General features: G+C 33.8%; 1 protein-coding gene across 3 annotated transcripts in view; it reads left to right on the top strand.

Moving 5' to 3' along the window:
• Positions 1 to 15663, top strand: part of LOC126968303 (diacylglycerol kinase 1) — a 120727-nt gene that overhangs the window by 66063 nt on the left and 39001 nt on the right. The window lies entirely within an intron of this gene.

The raw sequence follows: 15663 nt of genomic DNA on the forward strand, positions 1-15663 counted from the left end.
GAGGTTAAGTGCTGAGCCAAAATCCCTTATCCTCAAGGGCATTTTGGTGTCGACAGCGCCTTAAAGGAATAATTATTGATCAACGAGAATTTATCACTAAATACAAATTAAAAACCGCACGATTTTATTTTCTTTTACGTATTTTTGGAAACAAAAACTTTGTCATTTGGAAAATATATATAGTTATATTTAGCTTCCTGTTCCAGTTAAAATAATTTTATTAAATTTCTCATAAAATTTATATGATCTCTTAAAGTATTTTTATATGTTTGTATAATTCTAATAGTCTGTTCGCTATTAAACTTGTTAATTAACGGCCGTTCCCAAAATACTATCTACAGATAAAGATAAATTACTACCTTCTACTGTCAGTAATTAGCTGTCAATAATCTGAAGCTGTCCCAATGTACCCGATAAGTCATTCTTATCGCCTTATATTGGGACGCGTAAAATGCAATTTCCATACAAACTTCTATCGCTGGTAAGCTATACGTCATCCCATTGACAGACAGCGTGTACGGATAAGGTGAGTTACAGTCGATAAGTTTATTGGCACAGAAAAGTCAACGATAGTTACGATTACAAACGGCCGTAAGGAAACTATAGACCTATAGTTTACACGAGACCTCGTATCTGTTACTTAATTTAGTAATTCATTTGTAAGACTGTCTGTTTCTGACTAAGTAAATAAATAAAAATATATTAACGAAACGTCTAGGTTTAAACTAAATATCCCGGGATTTATTTATGATTTTTAGTTACAACATATTGTGATTTAATATAATAAAAAGTACAAGAACCATCCATCATATTATTTCATACGCTTATATTTTTAGAACTGTCAGTTATATCAATTTAGAGGAAAACGGTGAAAACTATAATGAATTTTTGGTATTCTCAGTCAATTCATACATACATACATAAAATCACGCCTTTTCCCCGTAGGGGTAGGCAGAGACCACTTCTTTCCACTTGCTACGATTCTTACATACTTGTTTCGCTTTGTCCACTTTCATTATTCCTTTCATACATGCTCTCCGGCTTAGTGTACTCTTGACCTGGCCCTTTTTCAAGACGTCCCTGATTTGATCTTGAAACGTCCGCCTAGGTCTACCCCTTCCAACACTTTCATTCACACTGGCCTTATACACTTTCTTCGTCAATCGTTCTTCATTCATTCTCTCGACTTGTCCAAACCATCTCAGCAGCAAACAGTCAATTCAGGCCTTAAATATTTGACTTAGACTGTAACGATGGCTTGTCCGTGCGTGCTGCTTGTGGTGCCTAGTCTAACTGTTTTATTTAATAAATTAGCTTGTTTTTTTGATGCTATTAACTGTCCAAATGATTTGAGTTTTCTTTAGTGTTAATTCTGCCAATATTTGGCCTTAAACAGTTCGACACGTGTTTCGCCTATTCACGAGGCAACCTCAGGACGTGTTGTCTCGCCAAAATCTGGCACGAGACTGAGTTTGAGTCTCGGCGAAACACGTGTCGAATTGTTTAAAGACAAATATTGGCGGAATGAACACTAAAGAAAACTAAAATCATTTGGATAATTATGGATTTCCGCAAAGTAACGTACTTAAATAATAATTGCTATTAACTGTAACAGTAATTACGAAAATAATTGAAGCTTAAGGATACTTCTAAGGACGATAAATTTGAGCTTTAAATGTTAATAAATGCATATATTTATGATTAGTGAAATGTTTGATTTTTCAAAACGTAAGTGAAAGGTATAAAAGGCATTTGTTTTCTCAAAATTGATTCTTTTAGAATTCTTTTTGATGTCATTTCTAATAACTACTAGATACTACTACCGCTTCGGAAACAAATGGCGCTCTGAGAGAGTAGAAGCGGCGCAAGAAACTCTCCCAGCATTCTTTTTTTGCGCTCTTTTCAATAAAAATATACAATATTGTACAGTCATTTCTATCGCTATAAAATAATCACAATCTAGTCCCAGGCTGTCCGATCACTTAGATATTCAGCAGTGGAGTAATAGGATTTACGACAGAGCCATTTTTTTATTAAACATTTAAATTTATTTATAGATAATGCCTCAGCAGTATGTACTTTATTGTATACATTTACCCCTAAAGCTATTATGTATCTTATGAAGCCTACCAGAATTAGTTACAAGCAATCCCTTATTTCTAGTGTTATAATAATGAAAATCACTATTAAGAGCAAAAAGGTGACGATTTTTGTGAACGTTTATTAAATTTTCATAAATGTAATATAATAAGCTAATTAATCTTACTTTTTACAACTATTGTTTAATACATTTTGACTTAATATTATGTCTCAAGGTGAAGCTGAGCGGCACTGCATTGTAATGGGCAGGGCGTATCAATTACTATCAGCTGAACGTCCTGCTCGTCTGGTCCCTTATTTTCATATCGTAGCAAACAGAAACTTTTAATTTATTCACTTATTTATTTATAAATTGTGTTACATGCGAAGGGGTGGCTAAAAACATTCAAAGTAAAAAAAAAATATTCAAAAATAGATTTGAAATCACTTATTGAACGTCAAAAACTACCACCCATTAGAAATAATAATAATATAATATTGACAGACTTTTTACACAAATTATCTTGCCCCAAATTAAGCATATATAGCCTGTGTTATGGGTTGCAAGACAACGATATATTTAATACAATATACTTAATTAAACATACATAAATACATATAAACATACATAAATACATTTAAACATCCATGACTCGGAAACAAACATCCATATTCATCATATAAATGCTTGCACCTACCGGGATTCAAACCCGGGACATCTAGATTAGTAGGTAGGATCGCTAACCACTCGGCTATACAGGTCGTCAATAATAGAAATACTCGTAGTATGCTTATGCCGGTTGCAGACCGAAAACTAAGCTATGCCAAGGCTAAACTGAGCTATGCCAAGCAAGCTAGGCTAAGCTAAGCTAGAAATAAATAGCATGCACACAAACAGCTAAGCCAAAGCTCAGTCAGTGTTGCGTAGTTGCTGGCGAAGGATGTGCAAAGGGTGTGCGGGTAGCGGGAGGGGCTTAGCTTAGCTCGTGTAGCTGCGCATCGGCATACACAACTAACTTAGCTTCACATATTTTAGTTAGCTCACATAGCTTAGTTCGCATAGTTTGCGGTCTGCACACAAGTATGGAAAACTGCGTCAGCTATGCGAGCTAAGCTAAACTAACTTAGCTTAGCTCTTGGTCTGCAACCTATATAAGACCTGAGAGACCTAACTATATTATGATTATGAATATTAATTAATTCAAAATATTATCGTTCTTTTTTAATTCTAATTCGTAATGAAGAAGCGCGAAAAGAATAACGCGTGTAACCTGTCAGTTTGCTCCATTGAATTCGCGCTGTTTTTAGGATAGATATTGTCAATTGAACCTTACGGTTAATGCAGTAAGGTATTATTTGCATTAACAGATGTTTATTATGTTGATGTAAACAGTTTAAAGTATCCCTTTTTAAAGGAAGAAAAGCTTTTGAATGCCGATTGTAATTAAAATAATTTGAATAACTAAATGTTGACTTAAAAGAGTGGCAGGGAGTTTCTTGCGACTACTTCTCATTAATTTGATGAAGAGTTGATTTACATTAATGCGGTAATAGGGGTGATGGATCCTCATTACACTGTGATATTTATTTAGTTAGTTTATTTGTTTATATAGAAAGACCAACAGCGTACAATAGTTTTAAATAAAATCTAATAGTGACAATAAGCCAATTAAAGGTCCTCACGGACAGCAACATATTAGTTTAAAATAGTTACGAACACTTAAGTTAATACTGTCAACGATAGTGATAGATATTATACTTATATCATACTTATAATAATAATAATTATAATAATAATAATAATATTGACACACTTTTTACACAAATTATATGTGCCCCAAGTTAAGCATATATAGCCTGTGTTATGGGTTACAAGACAACGATATATTTAATACAATATACTTACTTAAACATACATAAATTCATATAAACATACATAAATACATTTAAACATCCATTACTCGAAAACAAACATCCATATTCATCATATAATTGCTTGCACCTACCGGGATTCGAACGCGGGACCTCTAGCTTAGTAGGTAGGATCGCTAACCACTCGGCTATACAGGTCGTCTTATAGCATACTAATGCTCTAACAATTTAATCATTCGTTACTCAACATGTGCCTGGTCGATGCTACGCTTGTGCAGGGGGCCTACTCCTAAAATCGATATTCGATATATCGTGGCATTAGTCGTGTCGAATTCTACTCTTAGTTAGTATTCAATGTCGAAACGATGATTGAACGAACAAAACATTTTTCGATATTATCGGTTAGGACTCTAGTCTTAGTTGAAAATGTCAGAGACGAATATTCGAATTTGACAAATAATTAAACGTCACTTTTACGATAATCTCAACGACACCTTCTAGGCTGTCGTTGCTTTTATTGTTTCAAGTTGTATAGATATATTTGTTATACAATATACATACTTAATAAATGTTATTAAAATAATTATATGTGATTTACTATTCAACAAGATTTTTATACTACCAAGTAATTTAAGTCATTTTGTTGATCGTTTATACCTACGTATAAAGTAATGTAAATGGCCGCCTGAGAAATAGGAAATCGACGAGAATGGTTGAGTTACGTTTTTTTACATTTTATTATCCGCTAGTTTTGTATTATTTTTTGGTCATATTATATTCATTACATAATTTTTGAATATTTACATTTTGTGTGAATGATGCAAACAGGTGGTGCAGAGTTTGGCATGGTCCTTAGCAAGTTTTGATTTTTGACACTTAACAGCGACATAGCACAGATAATATTTACTTTTTCGAGGCTTGCGCATAATACATTCACTCTAACATCGTAAAAAAACCAAAATATTAGTCTATGGTTACGATGCTGTTACGATAAACGATATGGAATACGAACTTTTGTTAGAGTAGGGTAGGTGCTATATATTCGGGGTATTATCGTATCGTTTCGAATATATCGCTGTCGATTTTGCGAGTAGATCTGCAGAATAGATGAGAGAACAATGAATATGAGTGCAATTCTCTTAGAACCAAATAAAAAAAAATATAGCACGATAAAATTAAAATTGACTGCGTGCCCTTAATAAGCGTGGTGGGTTTGTTTTATGTTTGCCTTAGAGTTAAGGCTGGGGACCAAGCCAACGGCCTTGAGGAATTGAGCGGAGGTGGGTTACCTCTCTCGCACAAGGTCACTATAGTTTTAATCCAGAATTAGAAGCATTTTTAATTTATTACAAACATAATACTATATTCTTTACAAAAGTGTCTTCTACCGCATTTATCACGGGGACTGTTCCGAAGAGCTGTTTTACGTCTTCTAAAATACGGATCATTGAGTGAGGAAACATGTTTACTCCAAGTCGAGGTCAGGCGCGTAAATGTGAGAGGGGAGGTTGTGACGTTCTTATTTATTCTGTGTCTTCCTTATAGGGTAACAATACTTTTACCAACTATGAAAATAACAATTTCTAATGTACATTATAAAAAGACTCTAAAAATTAACATTTAAAAATGCAAGGACTGCAGAATAAAATACTTTTTAAAGGTTTTAAACGCACGAATACAGATAACAGGTTTCTTTGTTTTTTTTTTTTATGGAAAAAGAGGACAAATGAGCGTACCTGATGTTAAGTGATCATCGCACTCCATATTCTCTTGCACTAGAGGAATTACAGTACTTTACAGTACTATGCGTTGCTGTCCTTCACGAAAGTGTATGCGCTTTTTGGGAAGTAACCCATGTCCTATTAACCTGGAAACATCCCATAATGAGCACTGATGGAGAAACGTAACACATCCAGATGATGGGGATGTTACCGTAATTTGTGGTGTCTCGAGGGTATCATTTATCTTCTCTAATCTTTATAATAATATTTAACGCATCAATATTATAATATATTTTTAAATATAATCTTCATAAAATGGGATTAATTTTTTTGTCTACCGAATGATATGGTATCTAATTATATACTTCAAGAAATTAAATATCAACATTTATAGATATTACTAAAGAAAAAGTAATTTTTGTTTTTTCAATAGTTTGACATTTTAATTAATCATGGACACCGTATTTTATCCCTGTTATGTTTTGAAGTGTTTCCGAAGCCAGATAACGAGCAGCCAAATCACATAATTTTGTTTTACAGTAAGTATCGGATAGTTAATGGCTTAAAATCATCATATAACTATAGGTTTCTGTTGTTATCTTACGAATAACGTTAGCAATATTATGCTTCGACTTAAAGAAAATAATTTTCTTTTTATCTTTGATTAATATCTTTGGGTTTAGAGTTACATTAATATTATGAAAGAATCTCAGGGCAAATAATAATGTAGAAAAGTGTTTGCATCCTTTTGCATCGTTACATTTTTGAGTTTAATTACCGAAATTAAAAATGACATAGGGTATAATCATGAGTGGTATAAAGCCAGCTAAAAGTCTTTCTATTTCGTTTCTTAGGTTTCTTTCACTGTCGTGTTTTTCAGTTTCTTTGAAAAAAGTTCCTCGTTGTTATGCATTGTTGAAAAGCTCAGAAAACGGTCATATTTAATATTTTTTTTTGGTTTAAAGGCATTTTAGCGTAAAAAAATTTCAAAATAATATTGAAATAATATCGTTTTTCGTCTCGAATTTTTTAATTTGTTACAACAATTGTTGTTTTAATGATAAATAGCCAGTGTTTAATCGTTGTTATAAATCACAAGAAAAAATTTTAATTTCAATTGATACTTTTTATCAAATACTTTTTCGATGTTGCATTTTTGACTTATTTTCAATAAAAATAAAAAACCTGATAATTCAATAATGGTTCACTTTTGCATAAATGCATGTGGCGGTTAAAATTATCCCAAATAGTCAACGAAAATAATACGTCGAATATTTACTTACGATGTATGGATACGAATTTTTCCTTTTGATGAAAAAAAATATGTTTTACTTAAGTCGTTTTTCATTAGATTATAAAGTAGTTGAGAAAAAACTAATGAAAAGCAGAATTAATAAGAAGAGTTTTAACATAAAAAAGTTTAACATATTCTATTTTAATAGGATTGAATGATATAAATATAACGACCTAAGTTGGATGCTTGTTATTTTACTTCGCAAACTGTTCAAAGCATTGATTCGTAATAATTATGGTGACCATGATTTTGGAGTTTTACTTTATCATTGTTAAGTTTTTTATATTAACAAACAGGCTCTGAGTTTGAATATTTATTTTCTTTGTAATGTGGGTCAAGTATTTGAAATAAGCGATTCATTTGGGGTATGTTCCGATATGCACTGCGAGCACTGCACAGTGCTATCACTGTAGAAAAATTCGTCCCGTTATGGAGTGCCAGTATACTGCCGCAGTACCCTACAGAAATATATGACGTCATAAATCGCTGCCATTTTCTACTGTGAGCACTGGCGTTGTCGAGGTAAGGTACTCGCAGTACTTTGATCACATGATCAGTCAACAACACTCGATTGCCTAAAATATTATTAATTTGACTGTACTCCAACAATAATTTTTTTTATGCACTAGAAAACTTTATACACTCATTTGAATGCTGCGTCAAAAAATGCGGCTAACAGTATACAGGATCGCGTTCCGTTTTAAATAGTAACCGGTATAACTGGCTATAAAGGAACGGCTTCACAGTATACTAAATTGACGTCACATTGTACAGTGGTCGCAGTGCATATCAGAACATACCGTTGGTTTTTCGAATCGCTATGAGAATACATAATAATGTATATTTGTGTTCACTATCCAACAATGCAGTTACGACTTATTATGTGTAATGTTGTTACTATAAAATCTAACTTTATTGTAAGTATAACATTTTTTTTTACCTAATGGTACTATTTTCTGGTTTGGCATTCAATGATATTAGCTTATTACCTTAGCACCAAATTGCTATGTGGCAAGTTGGTTGCAAATGTGATAATAATTTAAGTTACATTATTAATATTTAGCACACCTAACGCATACATTTCATTTCTTTGTACACATAGGTACTTCTTGGTAATTAGAATATGCTTAATGATATTCGTTCAGAGCATTTGGTTACTTAAATAAAAACATGTTAATTTTTTAAGTAATACTTCTTAAGCAAGTTATGAATAATAGAGTGAAATTTTAAGATGCGCGCGTATATCTGTAACACAAAAGTAACAGCTTGAAGTAACACAAAAGTAGCAGGTTGAAGTTGGTTATTAATATATATATATATATATATATATATATATATATCTGGATGTGTGGCGGTCCACAGTGCGGTTTTCAAGGAGCTTTCTTCCTCGTACTACGAAGCTGTGGAATGAGCTTCCTTGTGCTGTGTTTCCGGGACGATACGACATGGGTACCTTCAAGAAAGGCGCGTACACCTTCCTTAAAGGCCGGCGACGCTCTTGTGATTCCTCTGGTGTTGCAAGAGAGTGTGGGCGGCGGTGATCACTTAACACCAGGTGACCCGTACGCTCGTTTGTACTCCTATTCCATAAAAAAAAACATTGACAATAATTAACAAATATTGACATTTGACACATTTCTGATAAATATCATTGAATGTTTGTTTTATTTATTTAGAGCATTGGTAACAAGACCAAACCAAACCAAAATCCAATAAAAGAATATTTAAATCAAATTTAAATAGGTTAATAATTGAAAATTACATTGACATAAAAGCAAAACATAATGTCGTTTGTACCTTTTTGATGTTATTGAAGATAAACTTCTACATTATTAGGACAGGCAAAGGGTTCAAGCCAATATAGCCGTATTCGTTAATATTAAATAATTTATTTCACGATTTTTACAGTATTGTTCTTTCTATAAACGTAGAACAGCACGACGAATAAATAATTTGAAGTATTTGTTTTGTTACGCCAAAGAAATATAACTTCTTGCGTGCATATATAAGTATACACACACTTTTTCTTTATCAAGTAGATATGTACTTAAATCAATATATACTATACATGATTGGAGCCTCCTATTACGCACTTGTGCTAGAAGACTCCGCTCTTCCATTGCTTTTTAATATAACATTATTTACAAAAAATCAGAAGTCAGTATCTGTTGATAAAATTCGACTTGAAATAGCGTCTATTCAAATTCAATAAGGACTTTGAAGCGTCTTTTCCTTTGTCTGTTTTTTATTATTTATTTATTTTGGAATATGTTGAAATATTTTAACTTCACTTAAAAACTATCGTAAAATATATTTCAGTAGTTATTATGTCCAAATATAACATGGTTATATTTGTGATTTATAACAGTTATTTTATTTGTTTTTAAACTAAGTTATTTTATTGTCACCCTAGTTTAAGGAAGGCACGGGTAAACACAACACACAATCACTTCACATCGAAATGAACATGTTTCCTGACACAACACTATTATTATATTTATTCAATACTAAATAATGATTCATAAAACTGTTACAGTTATAAATATGTATAATGTTTGAATTTATACATTTAAAATTTTTGTTTGGCTTTTAACTTTTTAACGCTTAATCGGCGAGCATTTTGGACAGGTTTTGACCTTGAAAAGTATAAAGTAACCCCTGGTGTTACGGATGTTCATGGGGGACGGTTGACTCACTACATACCATCGCGCGTACCTCTTGACGGTTGCCCCCCGCTTAAATAAAAAAAAACATATTTTGTAAGTAAGAATGGCACACAACAATACTTCAAGTAGTCGCCATCATATTTGACAGCCTACCAGGGTAGTTCTACTACATATGATTGGTTAGGTAAGGAACCTTATTCAGAAGTCAGACTGCCGCTAACCCATTGTTGGTAGCCATCAGAGAATCTGATCCACCAGGTAGTAAAGTTTTCGAATGGCGACCACGTACCGGAACGCGTAGTGTTGGCAGGCCCCCACAAGATGGATAGACGATCTGGTCAAGTTCGCCGGTATGGGCTGGATGAGGGTAACCAGGATTCGGGGGAGGCCTTTGTCCAGCAGTGTACGTCTTACGGCTGAATGGTTATTTGAGTCAAATATGATAGCAAGATTAATAAGTAATAAAATATTTATTTTCACGAAGTTGAAAGATATATTAATCCTAGGTACATCTAAAACAGGAACTTTTTCTTATACGCAACGTAAAAGCCACACAATTATTATTTTAAACAAAAATATAGGAAAGGGTCACCCCTGCAACTTCCCGCTAATTCCATACCTAAACGTTTCAATAATTTGTGTTATTTTGAGCTCTTCGAGCTCAAACAGTTAGCTGTTCTATTTTTTCAACCTTTTCCAGCTCAAAAGTCTGATAAAAGTTAAATAAAACCCAATTTTTTGAATTTTAAAATGGCAATAATTTTTGAATGAATGAACCAATTTTCACGCGGTAAGCCTCATAAAGCATCATTGAGTTTCAATTGATCGAACTCGGGATTTCGAAGTAATACCGGAAAAAAAAACAATTTTTTCGGTTTCCTTTCGCCAACGATAACTCACGAAGGAATCAACCGATTTGGAATCGATCGGTTAAACTGTATAAAAGTTATTAAAAAAAGACATTGAGATTTCTTAAAATCTATCGGTCGGAATCGGTCCGAATTGTATTCAAAATCTAAGTTTGGTCAAGCCCTTTCGAATGGTAGGTACGAACCGCGATGCAATCTGTCGAGCCGTTCAAAAATTATAAGAGGTTTACATACATCCATACACACACACAGACACACACACAAACACACACACAGACACATACAGACGTACGGACACCATCACGGAAATAGTCCTAGTACTTTAAAACGTCGGGATCTGATGAAAACTCGATTTTTGAAAAACGGGGTACAAACCAATAACTGCCCGAATTATCGAAATTATTTAATTTTCTTAGAGGGAAGTTAAAAATTTTAGACATATGAAACCACGAGACAGACATAGTTAATAATGTGACCCATACCAGCATGCACTCGTATGACCTAGTGACATTTGGATGGCCTGAAATTGAAATCATGAACTGTGTTGTGGAGGACATAGCCTTTATCTGTACCTACCAGATAGCAGTCATTTATGGATTGCATCTTTTTGTGCTGAATGGGATGTAAAACAGAGACCATACCTATAAATAGTCAATTATTTGTAATCAGTTAGTAAGTAAGGTCTTTATTTGTTGACAAGGGTAATATATTATAGATGATTTAAATACATTTTAGCTCTCCAAGTCGTGCCCGTTATTTAGCATACAAATATTTGACATTATATTCAAATCAATAATAATCACAAAACAAAATTGATAACATCATTAAATAAAGTTAAATTAAATTAATCGCATCATGAAGTTAAAATAAGAGTAGAAGACACTTGCAAATCATTTATGGTCGAAGAGAGCTAAATACAGAGAGTATTATCTTATCTTAAGATAGTAATTAGATAATTAACTTAGATAATTTATACTCCTAGATAGAGCCTCTTGCTGCTAGACAACCGATGAAAACAGGCCAAGTTTATTGCTTTAGTGTGCGTGACAAGCTACGTCTAACACTCGCGATTTGAATGTAACTGAGAGTCAATGTGCGTGCCTCGCTCAAAATAGAGGTATACTCTCAACCTCAATTTTTTCGACGTTTTCACAGCTGTCAATGACTATGTAGATGTATTAATGATCTAAGATTAAATTAAAATCTATCTCCATTCCTTCAATAGTAGTATTTTATTTATATAAATTTGTATTTTTACCTAATATTTATCATACTTGAAATGTAACTTACTTAAATTTATTAAAAGCTGATGAAACATTAAATAGGTTCACAGTTAAAATCATACATCGAAAATAACACAAAAATTTATGGTTGAAAATATTCCTTTTACTTGAATGTTACATTATTAGCATTTCAGTACTACTGGCATACATAAATAATAATTGTATTTCGAGTTATATTTATGCTCAAGGCTTGATGAATACGTTTGACAAAGGAGCCAAAGAAGGAATAACTCCTTGTTCACGTTAAGCAGCGGATACGGGCGCGGTAGCGGGAGCCATTTTCCAGATGAGTTCTCGTAAACGATAACCGCGTCTTATTAATGACCACGAACTATGCGCACCTTACTACTAAGATTCTGTTCATTACATATTGATAAAATTTTGTTTTTCAAATTTTATTTGTGTATTAATCCTGGTGTGAGGGTTATCACTATAAAAACATAACAAATTGTTTATAATATTTTATCTTGTTTTATAGTAAGCCCACTTGTGTAAGTTTAACTTACACTTGAGCGGATTTTCATCCGCCCATTATAATGAGTAACAATATATCGTTTTTAAAGCCTGGTTGGCGGAACCCTCAGTATGATCCTCGCCCACCACGTACCAATGTGTGTTCGGTTTTCAAATTCATTTGTACGCTTATTCGATGCTTAATAAAGTCGGTAACGCTCTTGTGATTCCTGTGGTGCTACAAAAAAGTATTGACCTAAGGCAATTAATGAGATAATATCTCCAGCACTATATTGAGATGTTATATCTCAAGTTCCTGATAACACACACACCGAAACTCTCACACTTCAAAACTGAAACATAACAGTAAAGGTTCGTGGTGTAAATTATGTTAAAAGTATTTGATAAAATAAAATAATTATTGTGAGCAAATATTGGAAGTTTAAGGGGTACTCCTCGCAACGTTTCTATATGGCTGCTGAGACGCAGATGAATTCTAATGCCGCGGCACTACACGTTAATCTTCTGTGCGCCCGCAAGCCCATCAACTTACGTCGGGGCTCGACGGTGCCCTTCTCGACTGGTCTTTTGTAGACCCCTTCTGGACTACGCCACTGACGCAGTATAGATGAGACTCGAGGTTCCCTTTGTCTCAGCCATACTACTTTTAGTATATCAATTTCAAGATAATTTAAAATAGAATCCATATATCATAAAATATTCTTGGGCTTTCTTTCAAAATAACGAGATGTTTGAAAAACAATGCAGCTGCCCACCCGGCGTAGCTTCTTGTTTCAAGGTCAACCAGATGCCCGCTGAATCCACTGGGGGGCGCCACCAGTCGAGCGGTTATATATATATTTTGTTTTACTACTAAATTGATTCATCATTCAAACACAAATAAATAAATAATACATAAAAGTAATAAATAATACAGTATTGTATTATTTTTTACTAAAGATACAATTTTCAAAGAAAACAAGCAACATTATCATATTCCTAAAGTTGCAAGCTCATAATTAGCTCAAGTGGTGCTTTTAACAGAAATTATATATTATTTATTAGTATATTTCCTACGCAAACTACTTTAATATAAGTAATGACTTATTGAAAAAAAATATTATTATTTTATCCTTCATTGACATTTTAGTCCGCCTGTCCGAAATTCTCACCGCACCTTCGCTTTACACATGTATATTTCCACAACGCGACCGCTTCCGCTTTCGCCCGTGTACGTGAACAAGCATATTTGTTAAAATTACATAGATTAAATGCTGTATTATAATATGAAAGGCCCTCATTTGCAAGTTCTATTACAATTTCTCTTTATCTATGGCACGTCTTAAGTTATACTCAAATGAAAGTAGGATACTTATTTGTGAATAATATAGTTCCAAGCCACAAACATAAAATTTTAAGGAATTCGTGTTTAAAGTTTAATAAATATTAGTGTATTCCATACAAGTTGGTTGGGCTATTAAGTCATGATGTCATTTAAAGAGTGACAGTAGGGCTGCAATTTTTTTTCAGTCCATTAATAAGAATCACGTGACAAGTCTTGTGTCCTTAACTCAATTTCGACATGATTATGGTTTGAAACGTTATTCTGGAATTACGTCCGATTGAGTCACGACTGACACATTTTATATAATCTCAACATTTTATCAATGTCTAAGCATAATATTATCTTAGATCATGTATAAGTGAAAACTTTGAAAAAAATTGGTTAACTTAATTTTTTTTATGTTCAACTCTATCCCCCTTATTCATAATAGTCTGCTAACTTAAAGCATTGCTAATTCTCACTCTGTCTTCTTCTATTGACCTAAGTCAGAATGAGAAAAAACACTCCTGAGCGGCTGTTTAAAGTTAGCGGACCATTATGAATAAGGGGGTATTTTTAATAATGCACGCACACTAACATAAAATGAGCGTGTCACGCACACTAAAGTGATAAGCCTGGCCTGTTTTCATCAGTTGTCTAGCAGCAAGAGGCTATCTCTAGACGCATAAATTAATGAGCTAAGCATTTTATCAACGTGTAAACATATAATAAAACCGTAGACGTGCAATGTCTTTCTTCCGCGTACTACAACGCTGTGGAATGAGCTTCCTTGTGCGGTGTTTCCGGGACGATACGACATGGGTACCTTCAAAAAAAGCGCGTACACCTTCCTTAAAGGCCGGCTACGCTCTTGTGATTCCTCTGGTGTTGCGAGAGAATGTGGGCGGCGGTGATCACTTAACACCAGGTGACCCATACGCTCGTTTGTCCTCCTATTCCATTAAAAAACGTAATGACTAAAAAAATAACTAATTTTATTTACAAAAAGGTCATCTACAGAAGGCGAAGCCAAGTAAGCGTATTTGGTTGAACTATTATATACATATTAGCTTATACTAAACTAAATTACCAACAAAAGCTAAGTTTCATAATAAACTTAAGTAATTAAAGTTTTAATCTTAGATAATTTATTCGTTCGCACGACACGCCACAAATTAGGATATCATCACCACCAACCGGATGTGTGGCGGCACTCCACAGTGCGGTTTTCAAAGAGCTTTCTTCCACGTACTACAAAGCTGTGGAATGAGCAGAATTGTGCGGTGTTTCCGGGACGATACGACATGGGGTACCTTCAAAAAAGCGCGTACACCTTCCTCAAAGGCCGGCAACGCTCTTGTGATTCTTCTGGTGTTGCAAGAGAATGTGGGCGACGATGATCACTTAACACCAGGTGACCCGTACGCTCGTTTGTCCTCCTTTAACATAAAAACAATCTTACTCGTTCGTCAATTATACATGAAAATCATTATCACTTAATTTTTCCTACAATCTGCTCCATGCCGTTGTAAAATTTTTTGTGATGTAGGTTTTTAAAAAATGTATTGTTTTTTCAGTTCATTATGCATGTTGAGTTACCTGTAAGCGAGGTATTCATTATTCAATTTCTATAATTACTATATTTAAGAAAGTGCTAGAATAAGTGTGAAGTATAGTATAGTAGTATATATGTAAAATAATAAGTGAATAGTGTTAGAGTTTTACCAGTGGCAGGCTCCTTTGCACAGGATGCCGGCTAGATTATGGGTACCACAACGGCGCCTATTTATGCCGTGATGCACTTATGTGTAAACTTTTCGGTTGTTCGGTCTGGAGGGCGTCGTAGCTAGTGACATTGCTGGGCAAATGAGACTTAACATCTTATGTCTCAAGGTGACGAGCGCAATTGTAGTGCCGCTCAGAATTTTTGGATTTTTTAAGAATCCTGGGCGGCATTGCATTGAAATGGGTAGGCCGTATCAATTACCATCTGCTGAACGTCTAATAATAAGGATTATTGTTGTAAATATAACGTTGGCTTCATATTTATTTAAAAAAAAACGTTGAATTGCAGCTTACTTGCATAATTATATTTTGTAAAA

This window comes from Leptidea sinapis, chromosome 15 (assembly GCF_905404315.1).
Source record: "Leptidea sinapis chromosome 15, ilLepSina1.1, whole genome shotgun sequence".
Classification (NCBI taxonomy): Eukaryota; Metazoa; Arthropoda; class Insecta; order Lepidoptera; family Pieridae; genus Leptidea; species Leptidea sinapis.